Below are 22674 nucleotides of genomic sequence, written 5' to 3'. Positions count from 1 at the left end.
GCAAAACAGAGAATGTCATTTATCGCATCACATGCAAGATCTGTAACCTTCAGTATGTCGCAGAAACTGAAAAGCCACAAAAAAGGACCACTCTTCACAGATCTGATTGGGAGAACAAAGAAGCTGTATACAAGCAGGTCGCAGAACACTTCTCCTCCCCTGGCCACACTTTCAGTGATATAACATTTATTGCAATTGCTCACAACCCCAACTGGTGTACCCAAACTAGGAAATTAAAGGAATGTTACTGGATACGCCGCCTTAGAACATCGAAACCAAGCAGTTTAAACCAAGAAGACTAAGAAAAGACAACCATGGACAAATAAAATTATCTTTTGCAGCCGACACATTTTCTTTAAAATAATTCTCAAATATTTCTTAATAGCCTATGACTACTATAACAATGAAATATCTGGGATATAATTTGCGCTTACATAAAGTTACATACAATAACAGCTGTCGTTATGGCTCATCAATTTCTAGGTCAGTACAAATATTTTCCAGTATAATACACTAGCTGAAACATAGTAAAGTTAAAAGGTTGAATTCTGATAGAAATATCCACGTAAAGTTTCGCAAGCACAACCGTTTTTCTGTTTTATTTGTTTGTCTTGTCATTATATTGCATTTGCCTTTGAAAAAGACTCGTTAAACATTCGAAAGCGCTCAGGCTAGCTAGATGCTAGTTTCGCACTGTCAGTTTATTGCATTTATCTTAATCAATCCCTGACACACGTGATCCTTTGCTGGATCCAGTGCATTTGGAAGGGTTGTCATTCGCCATATGATTTGCATTCTTTATATGGCTGATCCAATGGTAAGGGTCAAACCAACATCCTTTAGGTCATGAATCCGGCACGATAGTCTCTGAGCCACAGCGGTTTGTACGTCCAAATTTTCGTTTGTATGCGCACCTATGTGTCCGAGTCCGCAAGGAGAACTTGATGTTGGAACCTCCTCCGCCTCCTCCATTAGTCCTTCTTTGCCATATGTCTGTCTGTCTATATGTATGCATGTAATGATATATGTATGTATGTATGTATGTATGTATGTATGTATGTATGTATGTATGTATGTATGTATGTATGTATGTGTGTGTGTGTGTATGTATGTATGTATGTATGTATGCAATGTTTTAGCGTTTAGTGACCACGTCAACCATATAATGACAATATTGCGTTGATTAAATATAAAGGTCTAACAATGTACAAATCAAGAACTGCATTAAAAGGGAAGATAAACCCCTGCAAATGCATCTAAACATGAAGCAATACAAAATAAAATATGACAGTTCAATTTTAAAAAAAATAGTAAGTATAAAAGACTTAAAATAAAAGACAAGTCGAAATAATATAAAATGTTAATATAACATATGATCAATGTTGTTATATAAACTGCACTGGTCCACTATATGACTACGTTCTAACAGATGAATATTACAATCTTTGTCCCTTCCCAGATACCAATTACTGAGTGTCACACACAACAATAACAATACAAATTTGTGAAAACAAACGTAATATCCTAAATAAAACACGGCTTATAGAACGGATATTTTGTTCGCTGTTAGGTAGCCATAGTTTTTGTGGACAGGATGCGGTCGTACTTCTTGATTAAATATTATGCACCATAACGTCATTCATATGCTGAATAATGAAGAAAGTAAAATATACGATGCTTATGCTACTTGCATACCCATACTTTCAATAAACTCTTATTTGAAATAAATCCAATAGGATGCAATACCATCTTGTGGTACTTGTTTGATCTGGTGCTTACGTCACAACGAGGTTATATCGTGCGAGAGAGAGAGAGAGAGAGAGAGAGAATATCGTGGCGTTGAAGCAAAGTACATTTTTTATATGGAAGAAGTTTGTCGAGAGACACGTTATGTTAAGATGAAAGAAATATAAAACTGACTTCAAAAACTACATGAATGATCGTTTCAACATGCGCATTCATATCTTTAGCCTCGTCCTCAATCTTCACAACACAATGTCAGAATTGAGGCATTTCTTAAAATATAACAATAAAGTGATCTACATGCCTACGCCCTGCCCCCACACCCAACAAAACCAACAAAGAACAAAATGCAACAATGATGTGTTGACTTTTGCGATAACATCTAGGATATATATACCCCACTACACAAACAGAGCCTGCTGTCAATTTAGGTCGTAACATCTAGATAAAGATATAGTACACCAATCCCAATTGTATGCAAATATCCGATAGAGATATTCCTACCCATCTGACATCAACAGTCATGTGCGTATTACATGCTGATTAAGCTAAAGGAAAGTTTTATAGTAGTGTATGCAAGCAAAGGGAATGTAATATAAACGAAATGTGGAACATATGATATTGTATACCATAAAAGACACGGGAAAAAACTTTACATACCCAGTGGGAATTCTGAATACTTCAGTTTTGATCATTCCAATTTGTTTACATGAAAAAGATATTTCGATTGAGTAGTTTCGGTTCATGTTGATTATCTCTTTCAGTCCTAATCATCGACGTTAGACATGTTGAATGAGATATCGCTCGACTCATGTTGACCATTGGTAACCATTGTGCGAGGTTAGTAGCTTAAAGTCACTTCCTCTTCTCTCTCTCTCTTTTAAAATGTATCTTTATCGTCTATATACGCAGCTTGAGTACATACATGCACACATACATACATATATACATACATACATACATACATACACGCATACATACATACATGCATACATACATACATACATACATGCACACATACATACAGACATACATACATGCACACATACATACATACACACATACATACATACATACATACATACATACATACATACATCTATACATACATGCATACATACACACATACATACATACATACATGCACACATACATACATACACACATACATACATACATACATACATACATACATACATACATACATACATACATACACACATACATACATGCACACATACATACATACACACATACATACATGCACACATACATACATGCACACATACATACATGCACACATACATACATGCACACATACATACAAACACACATACATACTTACATACATAAAGACATACATACATACATACATACATACATACATACATACATGCATACATACATACATACACACATACATACATACATGCACACATACATACATACATACATACATACATACATACATACATACATACATACATACATACATACATACATACATGCATGCATGCATGCATGCATACATACATACATACATACATACATACATGCACACATACATACATACATACATACATACATACATATATATATATACGTACGTACGTGCGTGCGTGCGTGCATGCATACATACAAACATACAAACAACCAAACATACATACATACATACATGCATACATACATACATGCATACATACATACATACATACATATATACATACGTACGTACGTACGTGCGTGCGTGCATACATACAAACATGCAAGCAAACAAACATACATACATACATACATACATACATACATACATACATACATACATACATACATACATTAATACATACATACGTACGTACGTACGTACTTACGTAGGTACGTGCGTGCGTGTGTGCATACATACAAACATACAAACAAACAAATAAACATACATACATTAATACATACATACATACATACATACATACATACATACATGCATACATACATACATACCTTAGTTGGTCAATGGGAGTATAGTCAATTAAACAGTAGATGCGATAGACATGCACACATACTCTTCATTTTGGATATAAGCGTCAAAAAAAGTCAGCAACATGCTACATTCACTGAGTGCTAAGTGTACTTACAGTTATATGACCTTTTCTTGGTATGGATACACATCTAATGTCAAAATGAACCTGGGACATTTTATTTCAAAAATTAAATTTGTATTTTTCAGTGGATAATAAATCAAGAATAGCAAACTACATCAGTCCAGTATTATTGTACTAAATTGTACATCGTTATATATAAGCCATCAATTATATTCCATCGAATTAGGATATCTTGATGCCTTTATGTTATCTTCTAGTTACATCTAAAATCAAGAGTGAGGCTTTTACAAGATTTTGGTCATTATTTAAATAAATTGATGCATTTATAAATAAATAAACAAATGAGTACATATTGTTTCTGTTTATTACGAAAACTGTCCCTGAGATGTCCATTTATATTTGAGATATAGAACTTAGTTAATGCTTGCTTCATATTGTGTGCGAAATGTTTTTCCTCTGTTTGAAATGATTGTACATTTTTCTCTTTCTTCTTTCTTGCTCAAAACAAACTAAACGATCTTTGAGCATTTCCATATAAAAATGCCAATTATTGTCTACTGTTTTAGACGAAATTAGGAATCTGTATGAAAGGCTGTTATCAAATACTTTATAGCATTTGTTGAAAAAGTTTAATTCAAAGAAACATCAGATGAGCAACGGGAGTTTTATGTATACTATATGCAAACGGTGCCATATAAAGTACCTGGGTACAGAAATTGCAGTGATGGGACGATATCTATGGTTTATATATACGACCTGCATACTGTTATTATTTTGTTGCTCCACGACAGTTGCATTAGCATGCAAATGGGGAATGATTTTAAAAAAAGGTTATTCATTTTTTTCTCTTTAAAGATAAATAACTCCATCTCATTTTCTTAAGGAGACGCACATGGCTGTGATATATTTTCTAGTCTTAAAGTCAAATATTGTTTTGCAATATAATGTAACAGTTTTTTGCTGTGTAATAAGACTTTTATCTGGTATACATTACAAAGAAGAACGGAATAATAGGATTTGTCCTGCCAGATTCCACGATAGGCGTGAGAAGGTGGTGTAAATTGTGTTAAATCCATATCGAAATTTCCTTCCTAAGAGTATGTGGTATACTTTGATCTTTAAATATTAATATATTTGCCGACCCACCTCGAAATAAATACAACACAATACAACAAATAATAAAATAACAGCAACAGCAACAACAACAATAACAATAACCCCCCTAGGGAAAACAAAAACGTATCAAACAAAACAGAACCAAACTTAAACGGGAAAAAAGTCTCCATGGATATTTTGGTCAAATTTTACAACCACCCTACCACCATACAAAATATTGTTTTCTGACCATTGAACCAAATACCACATAGCTATACCATCCTTTACTCGAATATCAGCGCCATTAGTACACATATATTTATCTCAAGGCTTTTATAAAGTTAGATAGGGCAATAAATCTCAACATAAACATGTCTAGAACAGATAGCATGCTTTTATTTATGTGTGTATTGATTGATGTAGTGTAACATATTTCATAAACAAGTCCAGAGCAGATAGGATGCTTTTATTTAAGTAAGTGTGTATTGATTGATCAAGTGTAACATATTTCATAAACTGCAAAAGTAGTTAAAATTGTTCTTTAATGTTTTCCAAGACATTACTATTTTGGTTTCGCTATACTGCTTAGAGGATGCAAAAAGAAAGGTATACTGCCTAAACAAATGTGGCATTCAGTGGTATACATACACTGCAGACATCGTAGCGATATGACTGAAACATTGTTAAAGCCATGTTAAAAATCCAAAATCACACTCACACACAAAATCGTAACAATTTACACTACACTATTACAGATTTTAAACCCAGTATTTAAGCCACATGTATATCAAAACAAGGAAGTAAACTTTTTAATCGTGCGTAATACGCTTACGTTAAATTAACGCTGGTGTTAAACAGATTGTCGAATCACAGCTAAATTATTAACAATGTCTTTCTCCACCAACTTGTTAGCTTTGCTCATGAAAATTTTGGTGTAACTTCCGAGAGACAGGGTATGATATGTGACGTTACTTTTCATGATGGTATTTCTCAGTACAGGGGTTCTAAGTGTTATTGTACTCTAACGAGCATACGAACATAATCTTCTTCATTCGAATGTCTACGCGCTAATGATGTTGATATTTGCGTGATGGAGGGCAGCAGTGCCATATTGTACAATTATATTCAGGTAGGATTTCTTCTGTCGTGAAAGTGCTGTTCAATATTATGGAAGGTGGTGGGGTGGGTGTGTATTTCTTATAAACGTCTTTTTTGCTACTCTGTGCCCTCTGATGTCCAGTGCTACTGTTTGAATGGGGTGGTGATCACCATCGATGCTTCCTAATGTACTTAAGTTTGCTCCATCTCGAAGACAATACAGTGAAATAATCTATGACTTGTGCTGATATAATTTCATAACATAACATTCAAACTAAATTTACTAACTTAGGTTAGTAAGAGCCGTCAAACAAATTATTGCCAACATATTTAGTCGCAGCTAGCCATGCGCACAAAATCATGATCATGGTTGGTAATATAAGATGAACTGTATTGTTTTAATTGCATGTATGGCTTTTCGTGATTTCATTTTTAGTCGCAACTGGATAGAATATGATAGACTTGGGATCTAATTTAGCTATGAAAGAATGCAAGAGCTACAGGAAGAATTAAAGATAGAATGACAGATAAGATTTATGCGTGACTTCCGTGGAGTTGGGATTGCAATATATCGGTATTGTATAAGTAACTCGATCTTTTCAATCTGGAAACAAAGCATCTTACTCTGATTCAAATCACGGAAAGGATGTATATCAAAGGTAATTCTGCAAATATATAAATCAAATGTGTAGACAAATATCCATTTCTTGAGAGAGTGACTTGAGATTATTTCATCAAAACAATGAAAACACACAATTCCAAATTCGGATTGAAATATCAGGCAGGTTCCCCTTTTTAGAGACAAGGGGGCATTTATATATTTTCTGAGTTTTGAGAAAATTCCTGAGGATTTGAAATAGCCGAAAGATTATGGAACCTCGTGTGTTAAATGGTAAAGCTATTGCACTCTCGTCTGAACAAACTGCTGACTGTGATGTGGTCGAAGAAAATGTCTTGAAGGCTTATGTTATGGTGTCTGAAACATATCGTCAGAACATTAGAAATTGTAGAAAGGAAACTACACAAACTCATTTACCTGTGAAAAAGGAATGTTTGCTAACTAGATGGTGTACAGCCAAGAAAATTGACAAAGTTTAAGACAATCCTATCTAACCCGTATTGATTGAAGAGTTCAAAAGTTGTTTCAGTAATAACATTACAACACATCTTCATGAGAAAGGAGTTGAAACTTTACAGAAGGTAGCTTGTGCATCTGATTATTTTGGTTTGATTCACAAGGTTCTATTTGTAAATAAACCTTCATCTCAACAGGTCCTTGTTAAGTTAAGAAACTATTTCAGTCTCTTTTGAGTATAACTGTATCTGTGAAGAATCAAATTTCTGATAAGGCGTATCAAATATTCTTATATCTTCTTACGCGTTCTTTTTGTAAGAGGAAAGGATCGGTTATTTTTGATTGTTACTGGGTGTTAAATAGGCAACATAATTCTAACATAGCAGGTCCCAAATGCTGTTGTTCTAAGAAGTCAATGTCATGTTTTGAAAGAAATACAAGAGTGGGGCCTTGCAAATCCCATTCTAATTTTTTTATGGAGAAATACGTACCATTCATGTCGAAGGGTTTAGTATTACTTGGTAGTGATTTATGTAAGGCTACTCCATTTAAGATATTAAGAAACACAGGGATTTCTCAGGGACTTTTGTTAGTAAATATTTGCCCTTTTCTTGGAGTCTTTTTCTAGTAAAAATATTTTAATACAGGGAGTAGAATGTGCATATCTTAGTGTCCTTTTCCATTGTGTTATCATACATAGCTTCGGGACCAGTGGAAATAGGATCTGTGACGCCTTTGCCTATTCAGGGCTTTCATTTGTTATTAGTTAACTACTTTGATGAAGATAAGGTAGCGGTTACTCTTCTTGTAACTGACAAGCCTAGTATGGATCGAGGAGTTGAAAGTAGAAATCCCTGGTTTATATCCATCTTGCGCAGTTAATAGAAATATGACAAAGCATGCTCTTGAGAATGATGTTGTTCAACCGGATGTTATTACTTTAGCGTACTCCTTTTGGGTTATGCTATTAATGACGTCATTTGTGTCTTAGTTTTGAATCAGGAAGTATTGATGACTATGATATTCTGTTTGCTACACATTCTATTAAATCTAATCAGGGTGATTAAAGACAATCACTAGTTGTCGTACAGGAAGAAGATGCATAGATCTCCTATTTGTTTCAGAGGGCTATTAGTGAAACTGAAGCTCTTAAGAAGGAACTTGTTACTTTATGAAGAATGCGATTTGTAAGAGAAAACGGTGGTCATCTGATGTACCCGCTGTGCTGTTTGTGAGTGGTCAGTTAGTTATTAAATTATTGTTTCGAGCTCGTATCAACAAGAAATTCTTAGAGTAGCCATTGAAACTCCGTTGTCTTGTCATTTAGGAGTAAATAAGACTTATGGAAAGATCTTAAACCATATTTATTAGCCGAAATTATAAGTTATATTTCTAAGTTTTGTAGATTTTGTTATACTTATCTAATGGTCGGAAAAACCCAATCTGAAGACATTCAAAGATCATCTGTCGCCCATTCCTGTGTTAGACGAGCCATTTATCTAAATATTGGTAAATGGGGTCGTCCCTTTATCTAAGACTTAGTTGGCCAACCGATACTTGTTGCCGATTATGTGTGCGTCCACAGGATTTCCAAAATATATTCCTTCATGAAATATCGAAAAAAGACCATAGTGAAAGCTTTTTGGTAAAAGTGATTTTTTTCTTCACTTTTTGACCTCCGCCAAATCTGTTTAATCTGTTCACTGATCTAATTTCATGTCTGCTATTTTCCAGCAGGTCATGTATGAATTAGTTATCAAACATTTTAGATCTTCACCCTGAGAGTCGAAGTGCATTGGAAGGGTTTCATCAGACTAAAGAGTATCATTAGGTCATATTGCTTTGAGAAAAATGTGGTTTGAATGTGTACAATTGTTGTTGTTTGCTCTTAGGGGGTCAGTGCAAGATTCTTTAAGTTTTAGTCCTTTTTGAACTTGTTTTCGGGTCCGTGAACCATTGAAATGTTTGAACGAGAGATGTTTTGACTTGTTCCTCACGATGTCTCTAAATTTAAATAAAGATGGTCGAAGGCTTGAGAGGTGGCGAACTAATTTTTATTCCGTTCAGTCAGGAATGAAATTGATGTATGAAAAGCATACAAACATAGGAGTTTTCAGCCAGGTGATTGAGTTTTGTCTCTGTTACCCATACCCCAAAATCCTTTCCAGGCTAATAAATTTGGCCCTTATACTATTGAAAATAAAGTAAGCGTTTTGAATCATATTATAAATACTCCTAGAAGGAGAAGGCAGAAACAACTTTTCCACATTAACATGTTTAAAGAATATGTTGACAGAGATAGTCATATAAATTATCCAATTACTTTAGTAATACCTGTCCCCAATCAACATTTGAACGACTTTGAAGTGACTAATCTTCGCAATTCTGAAATTTTGGACAACCTGGACCAGAAACGTTTGCATCTGAGTCCGCATGAGATGAACGAAGTGAAACAGCTAATAAAAGAAACACTGATTGCCAGATATTCCAACACGAACAAAAAAGATTTTCTGCGACATTGAAATAGTGAATCCAACGACTGAAAAGCAATATTCTTTTAGAATAAATCCTCTCTCAGCATTCGTGACCCCAGATGGACTTTACCAATTAAAAGTCATGCCATTTGGGACGAAGGGTCCCTGAAGTTCTTTCCAGCGTTTCAAGAATATTATTTCATTTGGTATAGAAAATTGTGACGCTTATATCGATGACGTCATCATCTACAACGACACCTGGAAGGACCACATGTAAACCATACAGAAGTTTTTCAGAAGGCTCAGTGAAGTAAATCGGACAAAATACTGATTTAAAATGACTTTTGCCTTGCTTGTGTTACCTTTTTAGGACATGGTCAAATAAGACCTGTACAATTAAAGGTTGGGGCTATTTCTGAATTCCCTGTGCCTATAAGTAAGAAGCAACTGATGCTAGTTTTTGGGTGTAGCTGGCTATTATCGGATAGGTTGCTCAGTTTTTTTATTATATTTTTTTTAATTCGTGATTACAGATTCCCGAATCCCTGACCAATTCAGTTGAAAGACGAAAACATTTTACAGTTCAGACAAATGTCAGGAGGATCTTGATACGTTAAAGGGCATACTCAAAAGTGCACCAGTTCTTTCAGCTCCAGATTTCATAAAATCATTAAAAATGTCTGTAGAAGAGAGTGATGTACCGGTTGGTGGAGTACAGTTACGGGAAGGCAACGATGACGCGGATCATCCAGTGTGCTACGTTCCAATTGAATTATTCCACGACAGAGAAGAAGAGTTTTACTTTGTTGATGGCCTTGCAACACTTTGAGGTGTATGTTAGAGCAACTCCTTCTCCAGCTTTTGTCCCCAGCGATCACAACCTCCTCACTTTCATTAATAAAATGAAGAATAAAAATGAAAGATTATTGCGATAGAGTCTAATGTTACAGTCATATAACATCGATACCATGCACCTCAAGGGGAAAACAAATTGATTGCAGACTCATTTTTACGTGCACAGAAGTACAGTATTGGATTATTTTGTATACATGCTGTATCTTTCATATTCGTATTAAATATTTGTTTTTTGCATGTTTTCTATTTGACTGAAGAAAGTTTTGTGACGTAAATCTTTCTTCTCTTGAAAATAATTAAAGTAAGAAAACATTTTTAAGTCATAAGTCTGTTCGTGCTGTTGGAGTAGGCGAGTTTTAAGATGACTGTTGAATGATATCACAGTGTTATTCTATGTTGTACGTAGAACTTGGTTTTGATAGAGGGAATAAGAATACGAGTGTACGAAGAGGAGCGTAAGTAATGATAATAGATTTATACGCGGATAACTTCTGATATTTTTTTCGACCGGAGGCATTCAATTAGGCGTAGCATAAAGAACACATTTTGTGTTTCTTTCTGGGGCCAACGGGTAGCCAATGAAGGATAGAGACCGATAGGGGGAGGAATGTTCGATGAAATGTATATAGTAGATGATGCCGAGACGAACCATTTGGAAGAGAATTTAAATATTAATGTTTAGAAAATAATAAGCAGTACATATGTGTTTTAGTGCCATTAGCTGAAAGAAATTGCGAATACAATTGATACATCTTAGTTCCAGGTATGGATCCGTGCATATGTTCATGACATGTTGGTGTAATGATAAACTACAATCGAGAATGATAACTTTGTCTTGCATCGAGTCTGTAAATCTTATGTTGTTGTTGTTGTTGACGACTTTTGTTTTAGACAAATAATGGGAATGACACAGTTTTTGTATCTGAATGCTGAACTGAATGGTCGACAAAAATAACCTTGTATAGGTGTCAGTCAGACTTCCATTGCGTCGGATTTGTAAATTATCAGATTGCAATTAATATTTTTTTAAGGAACTTTTCAATTCTGTTAGCAAACAAATCTTTGCCGCGCCGGCAGTAAATAGTTACTGTTGATATTGTTATCCCTATCGCAGTGGGTATTTGAGCAACAGTACAATCTAAGACATATATAGAGTGAAAAAAAAAGCAGGTTACCAAGAGAGTTTGTGGTCCGTAAGTTTTATTATCATTCGTCTGCAGCCTGTTAGATGTCATCCATAACTACACATCGGAAATGCGTCTATGTACCACTTGAATGGTAGCATTGACTTCCGCTGGATGGGACAGATTTGTATATTTTGGTGTCATTAGTGTACAAATGGTGAGCCACTTTATGACTATCTGTGACACTTGAGAGGGGCTGAGTGTATATTATGAAGACTTCGGGACCGAGAACAGAACCCTGTGGAACACCATAATAGAGACCAACTTGGATGGAATGTTTCCTTTTACGGATACAATTTGTGTCCTGTTGATGAAGTATTACTTAAACCTTTGTAACACTGTATCGAGAATACTAAATACCTGCTGGAGACGGTAAAGTAATACAGCATGGTTTATTGCTTCCAATGCAGCAGAAAGGTCAAAGTAAGTGGAGACAGTCATCTTTCCACTATCCAAAGCGGCGAGAAGGTCGTAATTTACCTTTAGAAGGACATTTTTGGTACTGTGGTTAGGTGTAATGTATATCAATATTATTTCGAACTCCTAGTACATGATTTACTTTTTATATTTTGTTCGTGGTTCTATATCGTAAATAATATCTTTAGTTAAATTGTGCATATGTGACATGAGTATCTTAAGAGTTAGTATTAAAAAGATCTGTAAATAGATGCTTACTTATGTGTTGGCAATTAATATTAATAACCCTAATAATAAGACTTAATTGGCGCCTTTCGCTTAATGTCTTGTTGGCTGATGGGGTTTCGACGTTTCTGAAATGATTCAGTAACTTTCCACTGGTTGGTTTGGTCAAATGAATAGGCAAATTTGACGCAAAATGAGTAGTGTGATTCGTCACGTGGGGTCTCTTGCAAAATACAGTCGCAATACACGGTGTGCATAACGAGAGAACTGAGAAACCAGTTTCATTCCTATTTTGGAGTCATATAGTTTTCTTGTGTTCCTGTTGTAAGTCTGCAGACGTGTTTTGTATTATTTGAGAGGAAAAAGTGCAACATTTATTTTAACTGTTCACTTGAAATATAAAGTGCTCATTATTTGGACTATAATATTATTCTAGAACTGTTTTAAATTATTTGAAGGAAATTCTGGTCATCGCCATGTTGATAACATCACGGTTCTTGGAGGACCAGTACATTTCCGGATTTGAAAGGAACTTTTTATTGATTTAGAACTTTCATAGACCTTTATAAGGATTAGTTTGGATTCAGTTCGTACTACTGTTAGTTCATCTCACATTTTCATTTACAACTTTGGTAATTATATTGTTTGTTAAGTTTTACAAAACTTGTTGGTTTTTTTTTTTTTTTCTGTTACTTATATTTCTGACCAAAGAGTTGTAACATAGTGTAATGTGCATACTGTAAATTGCTACAAATGCTATTTAAATCCAGATGAGATACAATTTGGGAGGTACTTACACTTATAAGATTTTCTTTACATAAATGGGAGGTTAGGATTAGGGCGGTATATATATTTAATCGTTATAGTCAAGATTTGGTTTGTTCAGGAGAGGCTGTATCAATGCCGTTTGGAAAAATAGCGTGAATTCCCCAGATGAGAGATAAATTTTAATAACATAGATATGAGAAGGCAACATTGAATCAAAGCATGTAAACAGAAAGAAACAATGTCTGAATCGGATGAAGTTAAATTTACCGTGTGCGTTTTCCTCATGGTAACGCGTACGAAATGCATAGGCACAAACGCAGTTAAAATAATTCTGTGTAACAATCATTTACATAGTCAAATAGTTTACAATATTTTGAAATAGTTTATGAACCTTTATTCATCTACTTCGACGATCGCCTTTAAAATACATTGACCTTATCGAATAGCTTTCAAAATTATATTACAAAGCTTTGCTTACGCATTCGTTTAAAATCACAAATGAGAGCCACTTTATTGTCAGCATAAGTAAAACAGAATATTTATCGAGGGAAGAAACAATCAAGCTGATATCACTACCGATAGTTTCCGGATAAAGCCGATGCTGTTTCTCACTCTGATTGAAATAAATGAATAAATAAATAAATAAATAAATAAATAAATAAATAAATAAATAAATAAATAAATAAAAATTCAATTCAATCTTATTAAAGTTCATTGTCCACTTACTTTTAGCAACCTGTCAGACGAAGCATTTAGTGTTTTGGAAGAGTTATCGTTAGAAACTATAAGTTCATAATTACATTTTTCACTTTCATACATGGGAAAGCTATTATCGGAATGCTGAATTGAATGGTGGACAAAATATAACCTTGTATCGGTGTTAGTCAGACCTCCATTGCGTCGGATATGTAAATTATCAGATTGCAATTAATCTTTTTTTAAGGAACTTTTCAATTTTGTTAGCAAACAAATCTTTGTCACCACGGTAGTAAATAGTAACTGTTGATATTGTCATCCCTATTGCAGTGGGTATTTGAAAAAGAGTACAATCTAAGACATATATTGTGTCATCAACACGTTACATCTTTGTCCCTTTACTGAAGCTACGTTGCAGATTTGTCTCGTTTCTGTTGTTGTTTGCAAGACTTGTATTTTTTGCAATCATTTTCAACCTTTTACAATAGCAGATTTATATATAGTTTGATTGCGGAGGTTTGTGGCTTAACGTTTATTATACATTGACCATACCAAATAAGAGGTGATTGTTAACTATGAATAATGCTGATTTCGTTATATCCTGTAACTGATACTATTATATTGCTATATGGTTCAAATAAATAGTTTTATTGTCCCACATAAAGCATGGAAACATTTGTATGTTATATAAACAAATTAGGTACATTTAAATACACTGTTTAAGTTTTATTACTTTTACATTTTTTCATTTGCTCATCAGATCTGTTTAAAAATCTAGCATCAGGTCGGCTGAGAAAATTCAAAATCACCGGGTCTGGTTTATACAAATGAAGATTAGTCCAGATGTATCATTCACTCTCTGATTGTGGTAATAAACAGATCTCTGAATGGGAACCCAAATAGTCGAGTACATATGCCTACTTGCTTATCTAGGCATCTCAGATCTTTTAATTTCCTAGACTAACGGCTATTTCTTATATATTTATTTAATTATTTTTTTCTTGCTGCTTTTCTGTTTTCATTTACCAGCTTAAAATTAATACAGTTACAAGCTTGCTATACCAAAGGAGACCAAGGAGACAATACCAGTATATAGTGGGACCCTCTGGGGACAATAGAAATCCCAGTCAAAACGGTCGTGGGACCCTTTGGGGACAACATTTATAGGGACAATGGAAATTTCAGTCAAAAAGGTCATGGGACCTTTTGGGGACAATGAGTCTGACCATTAAAAAATATAGAGAAAATAGGAACGGAACATTTGTTGTGACGTCACGGTTCTCAAGATTGGTAAAAATGTTGCAACAATACTGCAAGTGGTTGACCTCAATCGGGACCGAAGTGCGGGAAAGAAAACGTAGAACGCTTGGCGGGACATAGACATATAAAACACATACAACATACAGATATAGATTGATAAACATTAATCTATCACACAAACAACTTTACAACCCACTAAAAATGTTTGGGCAACAAAGCAAATCTTTTTGAGGCATATAAGTGGCCCTGAAAAGGGCCTTTGGTTTTATGTTAACATCATTCCGTTAACATAGAAGTCATCGCATAGGTCTTCTTCTCTTCCGCAAACTTCTTATGACTTCTAGCCCGTAGATGAGTACTCTCTTCAAACTGCCTTGTCTCTCCACATAAATTCTTCTTTTCCAAACGCTGGTATCGGTGATCCGGATGATTGTCCATGATGCTTTCACATACATGGGTAAGTCCGTACGGAACAGTTCGACGTTACGAGAGTAGATGATTCTGCGTTTGTTCACATCTTGTGACTAGAAAAGGTGAAGGGAACGTTGTGAACGGGATTATTTATAATGGAAGAGCGGTTCGAAACGGATTGAATTTTTTCACCAATCCTAACACGCGTTACAAAATTTAGTCACAGTATGGAGTCTGTCTTCCAAATCCGAAGAGAGTTGCATGTGACCTCACATTCCCTATGTGGATGCGCTAGCGCCTGTGTGCCGTGAATCAATGCGACAGAATTTTCAAACATGACGGAAACTAAGAAGAATATGAAATGGGGTGCACCGGTCGTGCAGACGAGAAGCGATGGTTTAGCATTGGCTATCAAATTCAACACAGTCTTACTTCCATAAGAGACCAATTTTAATTGTAATTTAGTCAATTTTCTTTCTTCTTCGCAAGAATTTGTTCCGGTACCAGTACCTTCGTTACCTTCTCCTTCTTTACCACACGTAGAGGATTTTAAACGGAGACAGAAAGACGAATTGGATAAATGTTTACAACAGCAGAAACAGAACAAGCTTTTCTCGTTCAACAACAACAGCTAGAAGAAGAAGCAGCAAGAAGGAAACTACAGGAAGAAGCAATAGAGAAGAAACAAGGTCTAAAAGAGAAGGAGGACAGTGAAAGTCAAAAGGTAACAGTACTCTTAGGTATTTTGGCAGAGTTAAGGAGTCTGAAACAAATGTATCAGACTTCTTTTTTACGACCCAAGAGAATAAGTTCTTCCCGAACCAAGTAGTGCAACCCTGTTACTACGCCTGAGATACCAACCCTAGTAATTTCTACCAAAAACATTCAGAGGAGCCAGTCCAGAAGTAGGCATTTTCCTTGGCAAAGGCTTCAGGCAGTTAAGCGGATTACGTCCCGTTCCTGAGTTTGTTTTTAAAAAACAAATACCCAACGGTCCTTTTCAGGGCCACTCACTTCTCTCGAAGAGAGATAGTATTAAATTTTGCCAAAATCAATTAAAACTGAAAATCCTTTTTTTGCTCCATGATGTAAGTGTGTGAATGCATGAGCGCTTATTCGAAAAAATCAAAACTATGAGACAATTACGTTTTCTGTGTAATTCATTCTGGTACACATTTTACAATCCAATTAACAACACAACATAGACGTCTTCTGTGTATTCACTCTGTTTGTTTTGTTGAATTTCTTCCCTTATTTAGGTTTTTATTCCTCTTCTTCATCACTTTCTCCTCGTCTTCTTTTCTTCTCTTTTTCCTGTTCGGAACCCCTATCTTCCTCTTGCTTCTGTTGTTTTTTTTTAGGTTTTAGGGCATTCTGAAGAGCAATGTCCGTTCTCTTGACCATGATAACAGGTATCTTGACTTTTGTCTCTTCTGACACCTGTCTTGATTTTTTGACGGTTCGGACACTCTGTAGCCCTATGCCGTTTCTTCTTACAGATATAGCAAGTATCTTGACTTTTATCTCTAATGGTGAGGGAGTAGTCCGTCATCTTATCTTCAGAAAACTTTCCTATGACACCTCGTAAAGCTCTGATCACCAGTTCGATCTGATTTGGTCGGTTTGAGAGTGACATGAATACTGGAAGGGAAGACACTGACCCCTTATATAGGGAAGACTCTGGTTTGACATAGACATAGTGACCCGTCACGTTTAAAATGTATACATTTTTTGCAATGTAAAAAATGTAAAGTTTCTGCAGTCGAGATGAAACTATCGCATCATTTCGTGGAGAAAGGAGAAGAAACTAAGAGGCAGAAAGGTGATTTATCGCCATGCACAGTAGCTGAGGTCTTGGCTCATATTCATGCCAGCGATTTTGAAGATGACGTGAGTGAGACAGAATCCAGACCCAGAGAATCTACACTCTATCATAGTTCACCACGGTCACCAGTGAACCATCAAAAGTACTGTCACATTCAAGAGACGGAAAAGCGCTGACCTAGAAAATTTAGAACTACGGCTTACACTTACACGGTGAAGTCAAAGATTTAAAGTCTGAAGTACCATTAGAGAAAGCATAGAGTCCATCACCGAGGTGTGGGATTCTTGGTTAAGCACACTGAAACGACAGCGTAAAGCCAAAGTTGACGATCTCTTGAAGCTTTCAATTCATCACGACAGTTTGATGTCCCACGTTTGGATCGAATTTAGCAGCCCATCAGAATTGACCCCTTCCAAAGTCATCGACAAGATTCAATACGTGCAACAATCCAACAACAAGTTTCACATCACCGATCGAAAAGCGACATCGTTCATGACCCACGTGTCTCTTCCCTAAGGGACCGGCCAACACATAAAAGTGTTATTAGTGGACGACCTTCGCAGCACTCAAAAGAGCCTCGTTAAAAGTAAAAACACTCATGACCAGATACGTTTAGTACGCGCCATCGTGGTTGGACGAACGTATGCCCACAATAATGACACGGCAGAATGGAACAAAGCCTGGACGAAAATTCGAAAATCGAACCAAGCAAAACAACAAATAGAAACAGAACTCCTGTTAGAGCAAGCGGGGCTATCCAAAGACACACCCTGTGGCATTTCTGAAATGCAAATATTGCAAGACGTCTTGGATTCGACGCTACACCTAGAAAGTGCATCCTCAAGAAGTGCGAGGACCTCATTTGTTTCGAGGCACAAATTTCAAAGATGGAGAATACATTAACGTTTATCATCACGACGAACATTTCAATGCCATTACCAGTATCCTGGGATACAGTTATTAGTGTGAAAAATGTTACTATGGCTATAACAATCAAGAGCAACACAAGGATTTTGGATCGAAATGTGAGGGATATTTGGACTCTCCACCCTGTCTGGACAAATGACAAGAACGCGTGCATTGTCCTGCTTGTGAGTGCACTTTTGTCATCTAAAAAAGCAGAAAAGTGCTTGTCGACTCCTGAGATTGTGCCCTACTCGTGGAAGCGGCATACGTACCAATAATGCCAAGGCACTCGTATGTCCAGGAAAGGAACGATGTCAAATTTGTCACCAAATCGTGAACTTATAACACGAATGCTACATTCAAAAATACCATTCCAAACAAGAGGAGAAAGATGACTGGAAGAAAGGGAATTTCATCTTTTTCGATTTCGAATGCATGCATGAGACCGACATTCACATTCCTAATGTATTCGTGGCTCATCGAACGTGCGAGAAGTGCATCCAAGAGCCTATCTTTTGTATTTGCCCTTATTGTATCAAGATTCTTGGAGGACGTGAAAAAATATTTCGTGGACCGAACACTCTAGCCGATTTCTCCCAATGGATCTTAGACCCCATTGACGAGACGTGGAGCCAAGAGGACATCGAACGTTGCGGAGATTTTCATCGCTATGCCCCGGAAATGGTTCACAATTTCTCGGGATACCATGGACAGTTTCTTGAGAGATACTATACGGAACAAAGTACCGAACGTCCAAAAGTGACTTTGAACGGAGCCAAACTCATCTACATGCAAGTTGGTCAGGTGCAGTTAAAGATTCGATGAGTTACTTGGTCATGCCTTTGAGTCAAATGCCTAAACCGTTTGGAATGACAGAAATTGCCAAAGGCTATTTCCGCACGATTTCAATACTGAAGCCAATCAAGACGCCGTTCTACCCCATTTGCCTGAGGCTCACGACTACGACCCCGACATTATACGTTCCGAACAACGAGAAGCTTTCTCCGCTTGGTACCAGACTCACGCCTCGGACCCCTTCGACTTTCAAGAAGAAATGTTAAAGTATTTTTGTTCCGACGGGGACATTTTATGGCGTTGCTGTAGAAAATTTTGAGAACTGTTCATGGAACACGGAGGTATCGATCCTTTGAAAGAAGCCTGCATCATTGCCAAAGTGTGTTCCTTAGTGCACCGCCAACAATTCATGCCCGAAAACACACTGGCTGTCATAAGCCCTCAAACGAAGAACTTTGTCAAACGTCAATACTCGGTCAAATCCCTACGCTGGCTTCATTACTTGTGCGATAAGGAAAACAAATGGATCCAACATGCCCGCAAAGGAGGAGGCAAAAAGACCATCAAAGCGTATTTGGTGGATTTCTGGACCTAGAAAATCCCCAAACCTTGTACGAGTTTATCGGGAGCTTATTTCAAGGATGTCTCCTCTGTTATCGTCAACGTGACACTAAAAATAAGTTTTTACAATGGACCATGGAAGACTTGTACGATACCACATCTCAGCGGCGACTGAAGTTAGAAAAGCAAAGGACACCGAGTGGAGGAAATGTGGGAACACGGTTTGAAAACTGATCCCGAGTTTAAACGCATCGTGTAAAGTTACAAGTTATTTAACCCACTGAACCCGCGGAACAGTTTGTACGGAGGACGGACGAATACCACCTGTTTGCTGTACCAAGCTGACGAGGAGAACGGAGAAGATGTCAAATACGTGGGCGCGTGCTCGCTGTATCCTTTGTGTATAAGTATTTCACTTTTTCGCAAGGCTCACACAATTGCTGACGGAACACATCGACCTAGAGAACATTCAACAATACGAGGATTGATCAAGTGCAAAGTCTTGTCTCCCACGCACTTGTACCATCCCATTTTACCTCACCATTGCCAAGGAAAGCTGATGTTTTCCTTGTGCCGTACTTGTGCCGAAACTTGCAACCATGACCGACCTTGTCAACACTCACATGAAGAAAGCGCCCTGACGGGAACGTCGGTCAGCGAACAATTGGTTAAAGCTCTGGACCCTGGATGCCAATTGTTAGAAGTGTACGAAATTTACCACTTTCCTAAGACACAAATATATCACAAGGGTGACGAGACTCAGAAAGGAAAGTGATGCTGTGCGTGTCAAACCTGACGGATGCAAAATAGAAGTGAAACGCAAAGAACAATTGCGTCAGTTACGTCACCGATGTTTAAACGACTGATACCTGAATGCAATAAGATGACTGATTTAGATTAAAGTGTTCCAGTGGTCAGACATTGTTTAACTTGACGTGGGCGAGAAGGATTGGTTTGTTGTGACTGCTTCCTTTTACAACAAGGTAGACATACTGCAACGAATTCCTGAGGAAGAGTAAGAGGGTTACCAAAATCTTTTACACAATGTTTTCTTAGTTCAAGAGGAAACTTCTGAACGGTGTGTTGTGATGTGCAATTTAATGACTAAACAATTTAGATTGTGTATGTGCAGAAATTACACCTATTGCCTCTGAAAAAAAGATGCATTAAAACGACCTACCATGTCACAACCTTTATCAGTGGTGATACAACAGATTCCATGGAAGGAAATCAAAGAGAGTTTTGAAACGGGGGAGGATTGTCAACATTTATTACGAGAACTGTGTCCCATGAATTGGGGTCAAAGTGTGGTGTGTGTCTTAGTATTTTTCTTTCTGGGATTTCGATTGCCAGTCGATTCATTGTGGACTCTTTACGAACAGTACCTACAAAGACATTATGGTGGCTCCTTTAAATGTCCACGGTAGACTCATGTTGTTAAAAGGATTGCATTTTCATCTGGATACTTCTCGACCTCTACAGGAAAGAAAAGATTCGTTAACTTTAGATTCTGAAGATGTGTACGACAATATGTGTGTGCGGCTTGTGATTTACATCCTCACTGTATAAATGTACGATACTGGAAACATTGCGGTTTCGACGCTTGGACCAAAGAAGAGGCCAAGAGTTGTGATTTTTTACGTTCAGTGAAAAAAATAACTTTTAAACCTGTGTTAGTGACAGTGCCAGAAGAGGAACTTGACACTGACGACAACCACTCCCTTCAGGTCATGGACATTCCCAAAAGGCCATTCCCAGAGGACACCTTGTTACTGTACCCAATGTAGAGACTGTAAGAACATTACACACTGTCCTTATGACAACTTTGTTACCTACAATATTGTACAGTCACTTGTTTATATTCCACTTTGATCATTTTGATGTGTATTTTAAAACGTTTGATCGAACATAAAGGTCATTTGATAGATCGTCCACCTCAAAGGATCGTCTTGTGTTACAAAGAAGGACAATCGACAAACAGTCTCTTGCGAGAAAGTCAAGGCGATTCCATCGTGTTTGTGGAAGGCATTCCTGGCGAAGACGACGGGATCGTGTCTGACCCCAGTCAAACACATTTGGTCATTTTCGACGACATGTTAGGAGAAAACGAAGAAGAAGTTAAACTTTGGTTTACGCGCAAAGGGCACCATCGTAATGCCAGAGCCATTTACATTACTCAAAATTTGTTTCAACAAAGCAAATCCCAAAATCCCAATCGCACCATCAGTCTCAATGCTCATTACGTGGTCTTGTTTAAAAGCCCTAGAGATAAGCGTCACGGGATTAAACTCTTTTATTTATTGAATACATGTACTCGGGTTTCGTTTTTTGTGTACAACGATACAATAGGGTGATTTATGTATATTGTGTCGTATTTCGAAATAGTGAGTTCGTTTCATCCCATGCCGCACGTGCGAAGTGCTTTCGATGTAACGAACCGAATGCCTACAATGCACAGACTATGTGTATAGATACCTCACCGTACGTAAATTTCGAAGTGTTCCGAGTGTCCGGAGGTTGTGGCAGCCGTGGAGCTGAAACAAAGTGTACTCATGACGGGGTGTATCTCCGTACATGTAATTTGTAAGCCGTGGGCTAATTTTGGGGTTCGTAAAACCCAGTGCATGTTTCAGGACTGTAAAGATAAGTTTTATATCTGTCCATCTTTTTTTATCACCATAATTTCGCTACCTGAGTGAATGCATTTTACTACATAAGTAAACTTTTACATCGTTTACTACCTGAGTAAGCTATATCCATCGTTTCATTGTCAAATCCTTGTGAATCATTCACCCTTTGTTTTTGTATTTGCTAAATTAATTTATTTGTATTTTTCATCATTATTTCAGTGCGTTCTTATGTTAATTAAATCCAATATTTTGGTTATATATACACGCACATAAGTCATCCATTATTAAACATTGTATTTATATCATCGTTAAAAGAGTTATGCTGTGAATCTAAAAATCCCATCCGGTTATCTTGTTACAATAAGTAGCAAGTGCAAGTCTTAGCCAAAGAGTTAGGAACACCTTGGATGACTCATGCGCACGGTGATGCCACTCAAACCCCCCTCTCCTATTTACTCCTGGATTTAAAACCAGCCACCCCTGATTATTTGCAATTTCGGACCCATCTGTTTCACCACTGGTGCCAAGGCTGAGGGCCTGTCGTGTTCACGTCCCCGTCG

The 22674-nt window shown here is 36.8% G+C and overlaps 1 protein-coding gene across 1 annotated transcript in view; it reads left to right on the top strand.

Moving 5' to 3' along the window:
• The first annotated feature begins 2287 nt into the window (after positions 1-2287).
• Positions 2288-22674, top strand: part of LOC149796018 (uncharacterized) — a 77093-nt gene continuing 56706 nt past the window's right edge. The window contains exon 1 of the mRNA XM_089965933.1: positions 2288-2583. The gene's annotated coding sequence lies outside the window, so the exon portion shown is untranslated. The remainder of the gene's footprint in view (positions 2584-22674) is intronic.

Source organism: Sinohyriopsis cumingii, chromosome 7, assembly GCF_028554795.1.
Source record: "Sinohyriopsis cumingii isolate HCF-2022 chromosome 7, ASM2855479v2, whole genome shotgun sequence".
NCBI classification, from domain to species: Eukaryota; Metazoa; Mollusca; class Bivalvia; order Unionida; family Unionidae; genus Sinohyriopsis; species Sinohyriopsis cumingii.
The sequence above is the reverse complement of the archived record's forward strand: the minus strand, read 5'-3'. Positions and strand labels throughout refer to the sequence as shown.